Source organism: Liolophura sinensis, chromosome 13 (assembly GCF_032854445.1).
Source record: "Liolophura sinensis isolate JHLJ2023 chromosome 13, CUHK_Ljap_v2, whole genome shotgun sequence".
Taxonomy (NCBI): domain Eukaryota; kingdom Metazoa; phylum Mollusca; class Polyplacophora; order Chitonida; family Chitonidae; genus Liolophura; species Liolophura sinensis.
In genome coordinates, this window is record NC_088307.1 from 14,229,784 (window position 1) to 14,234,879 (window position 5,096).

Genomic DNA, 5,096 nt, shown 5'->3' on the forward strand with positions numbered 1-5,096 from the left:
TATTGCCCGGATGCTTCTACATACATAGTTCAGAACATCAATGGCAATACCATCGAGAACTACCTGTATTATCGCATTAGTTCAGTCTGACAGATGCCAAACTTACCTGAATACTGAAGAAAGACGGGCAAAAGGCTGTCTGTTTTCTGAAAAGCCGACGTGTCTTTGCGATGCTATGATCGAAGAACGTACGCTTAGTTAATGGTAACGTCACACTTAACGACGTCACGTGTCCGTTGCTACGATATCCATTCGTGACGCTCCGGAAATGGTCGACGTAGTCTTCGTGCGCTCTCGGTAAATAACTTCGTCTATATTCATCGGTACAACGAGAAGGCGTCATATTTATTATTCCCGAGAGGTGACGCTAGCGTGAAGCAGGACCTAAGCTATTGTTTTCGTCAAAATTGTAACGTATAACGCCTACAATGTTACATTGTTTCAGCTTGCATTGTAAGGTCGTGCTGTGTATTCCGTTACGTCATTACGATGAGATGGGAATGGAACATCTAACATCATTAAATCGACATTAAGGTCCTCCTGCAGGGCGTTTAACAGGCCCTCATTTTAAATCAAACGTCAGTTCATTTAACCTGTCCAGATAGAAATTTGTGTGAGATAACGGGAAACTAGAGGACGAGCTAAATAGAAGGTCCAAATGACTGTAGAACACGTTTTCCTCTGTGACGTTACAGTGCGTGTGTACTTAATATATGTATCATGAGCACACATATACCGATAATTGTGAGGTAATAAAGGAAAGAACAAACGAGTTCACAGCTTTGAACCATTTTGATACAGGCGGGAAGGAGTTTTATGTGTTCCCCATTGTTACATAGCATATAAGGATTTGCAACAAAATGTAAAAATGATATTGCCCCTACATCATGCGTGATTCTCTATTGCCATTGGCTGATCAGGCGGGTCAAAAATGTTGACATATACTTGTCACAGTAGCAAGACATGTCCACAAAGGGTGTATGAATCACATCGGGGGCTTAAATGTCATATACCCTACGCAATAGAATTACCGCGCAGGATTATAATAAGGGGGGTATCTCAGTTCGGCCTACCGTCGTGTGCTCTAGTTGTCTGACGTAAAAAAATGGAGGGATAGCGTCGATGTGTCTACAGCAGCAAGAAAGGATTTGCATTTTACACCATCAACGGATGGCCAGAAAAAAAGCCAAAGCTATTACAGGGTCGCTGAGAAAGTGTAATTCAAGCTCGGCAAGAATATTTTGCAAATACCTCCTCGGAAAAATAACAAGAAGTGGATTTCGAGGCCTTTGACCCCCGTGAGTGTTAATGAAGCTTTATCACACTCTTACACTGACTGTCGCAAAGAAGAAGTATACTCACCACAAAACAATTTTCCTAGAAAATTTCCGGTAAGGATTAAATCGCTATCTGAAAGATCCGCCCCACTATAAAAAATATGGCATGATCAGAAACCCGGCATTTACCGATGCAAATGAAATGTTCAAGACAGCCATTGATGAACTGAAATAATTTGGATATGGCACAACAACCCATTTACTGTGCCATTTGTGAAGCTGACAAGAAGAAGATTTATTCCTTCATTTGCCTCAGTCCACTTATGGGTTATGACATAAAGTTATATTTGACAAAACATCATAGAGCTTGTGACAAACATAATATTTCTGGTGCCATGTCTGCTGGTATGTCCTCAACAAAACCTGTCTCTGGAATACATCCCGCTACTGTAACTGCCAGTTCATCATCAACAAAGCTTAGACTGTGTAGCTCTGTCACGTCACCTCCAGTAATACTTCCCGCTTCTGAAGCAACCAGTTCATCGGCATCCCATCTACAGTCAGCATTAACTAGGCCAAGTGATGTCCTCTCTGGTGATGGACTAGTTCACCCCTCACTAGTAACCTCGGTCGATAGAGAGGACATGTATGGAGATTTTGATTTTGACCTTGAGAGCATGCCTTGCGATTGTGAAGACCTGGGTGAAATGCAACCGTAGAACAAAAGAGTTCAAAACTGGTCTCAAGTCATTCAGAGAGATAACGACCCAATTTTAATAATTGCGTTTTTTTTCTGGTCCAGTTAATTTTATCATGAAGAAATAGACATAATTATAAATTCAACTAGCAGTTAGTTTTCCAGGCGAAGACCCATGATAATTTAGGCTACTTGTATACAGGCCCTCTATATGGCCATTCAATATAAAGTCTAACATTCATTGACGACCAATGGCACATGTCTTCCACCAGTATGGTGCGTACACTATACTTCACATTTGGGAGAGGCTGTCATTAACTTTGTGGTTTATGCCGGGTGCTCCGGTTTCCTCTGGTTTCCTCCAACTATAAAACTGACCACCGTCATATATAATAGGGGAGTTTCGAGTTCAACTCGTTGAAGGTAGAAAAAGTCCAAGTGAAAAATGTGACCTGTCAAAAATGTTAGGCAACTATTTTTGATCACAGGAGCGACTGAAAAAGTAAAACGTAATTTAGAGTGAATGAATGGTAAAGAGGATTGAGAATCTGAATGTTTGTGAACTTGAGAAGGACCTAAAGGAAAGAGGCGTCATTTGTGCCTCAGGAAAAGGGTGAGACAGCTAGGTGATCAGTAAACTAACTGTCAACAAAGGTTGCCTAACATTTTTCACCATTCACATGACACAGTGGGATTGTTTTTACTTTTGATAAAAAAAAAAGAGTTGTGACTCGAAACTCCCTTATTAGTGATAAATTCTTCAGTATGGCAAGCAACACTCAAATAATTAAAAGAATAATTACGACTTGCATAGAGAATTTGTACTGTGTGTTATTGTTACTGTGTGTTATTTGTTCATACTGTCTATATGAAGAAGCATTGATACTAGACTTATTTTATTACCCATATTGTTTAGATAATGTCTGGCTGTCATCTTACTGTTTTACTCCCCTGTATCTATATCTTAAATTGATTTAACACCTAGTCTGTATGTTGTGGCTTTGTCTCCACACCTGTATATATATCTGTAATGTTCACCATGAAAAATAATTTACTTCGTCTGATGATGGCAAAAAGAAAGTGCCAAAATATTCCGTCAAAATGAGTCTTTCAATTTTTCGGAGTTAGACCACTCCTGTTTTACATGTATGTTGTATGAAGATTTAACTATGTAGACATTTTGGTTGGGCAACCCTTAATGATTTTGTTAACATTGGCGTAAATATTATTGTTTAATTGTTGATCAGGTATGTATGGAGAACTGTACCTCATCATATTATGTCTACCGGGAAACCCTCGCTAGAGAGACAGCGAGTGGTGGTATCAGTTGTCATGACATGATATGTAAGAACGGAGTAAATGCTGCAACTTTGGTGAGGTTATAAAAAATTGCTTAAACTGTGTTCTAGTTGTTCATTTTTTTTGGTGGTGGTGGGGGTGGGGGGGCACATTTTGTCTAGCAGTGCCAATGACCGTTTAATATGACCAGACTACGAAGAACACCTCGCCGTTATGCTGATTATCATGTTTTAGCAAGGTAGGAACATAACAGTATATTTACCTTGTTACCTTAATCTGCAGGTCAAAGTGTGGACTTGTCTGCTGTGTGAAACTTACAGTTCACAAAGACGTGATGCAGCAGAGAGGCATGTCATTGAACATCACTCCGGGTTTGGCTGGAAATGTCTCTTGTGCAAACGCTCTTTCCACCATCATTGTTCGTCTCATGCTGGATGCCGCAGTAAGGAGTTGACCATTGTAAACAACTTGACGGAAGAAGTTGGGCCAGCAGTAGAGGCAGAATTCGAAAATTTCAAGTCAGAAATAAGAAAATCGAAAATAAAGTTGAAATCTGCTCCCCAACTCTCTGGGAAGCGTCCTGCTCCCCTCTCCCACTGGCCTATGCCGGGCTACAAGGTGCCAAAAATCAAACCATTGGATGAGAAATCAGGAACCATGGAGGTGCCAAACGTACCAAAGCTAGGGGATCAACAGGTTCCTCCGCTGGACTCTCCATCCCTGGCGGAAGCGGAGGAATCACCACTGGTACAAAGTGATCTAATAATCCAATTAGATGCAAAGAGTGACAAATTCTTTTCGCCGGTGTCACAGGATGAGGTCACTCTTAGTGACGTTGAAGCTATCCCAGGAAGTGCCATACCGCCTCCCAATCCGGAGACTCAAGCTCCTGTGGAGTGTACTGATGTCCTTTTCGCAGCTGTGAGGGAACAACAGCTTGAACGCATTGTTCCCAACATTGGTGGAACAGTTTTTAAGGCTAGAATCCCCACAGTCACGTACGATCCCTCATCGATCTTGGCCTTGGTTTGTTCCAACAAATTTGCATATCCAGTTCTGGAGGAGGGCTCAGCTGTGAGGTCGTACTTCTTTGATCGAGATCCAACACATTTCTGATATGTCTTGAATTATTTGCTGGGCAAAGAAATGTGCTCTAGATCACTGCTACCCACTAGTGACACTGCCAGGAGGGAGCTCTTGAAGGAGGTGTAATTTTATCGCTTTAATGGATTCATCCATAAGCTGGAAACAGTACTACACGACTCACGAGATGGAATTTTTTTTCGATTTTCATTTTCTTATGTTGTTGATGAAGATTTGGAGGACCAAATTCTTAAATGGTGGGGGGCAGTGTAACGACGGGACTATCAGCGTTACTTCTAGCTAATCTCCAACTCTAATTATTAAAGTTGTTGGTCTGACATATCAACGGAGTTTTAGTTCGATTTATATTCAGGTTGTTGTTGTACTGGCTTGTCAAACACACAACAACTTTTATGGCATTACGATTGGTGTGTATACTAACTGCTTGTGTTCGAGTAATGAACATTTCAAGCCGATTGGAACTTGACATGAAATACCTATCGGAAGGTTTTATTCTGTCTGGTTTCCTTCTTTTTCCTACATGGAGAACTAGGACTGAAATGTTGACTGCCATCTCGTCTAGATCCTGCTCACGTGCAGCGGAAGTGTTGCCATAGGGAATGACGCAATGCGGGAATCCCTCATAGTGTGAAGGATTTTGATTGGTTCAATGCGAGGTCATGGCTCGTGACCGTTCAATATAAATACGAAGCCCGCGCAGCTTCAAGATCGGCATTTTT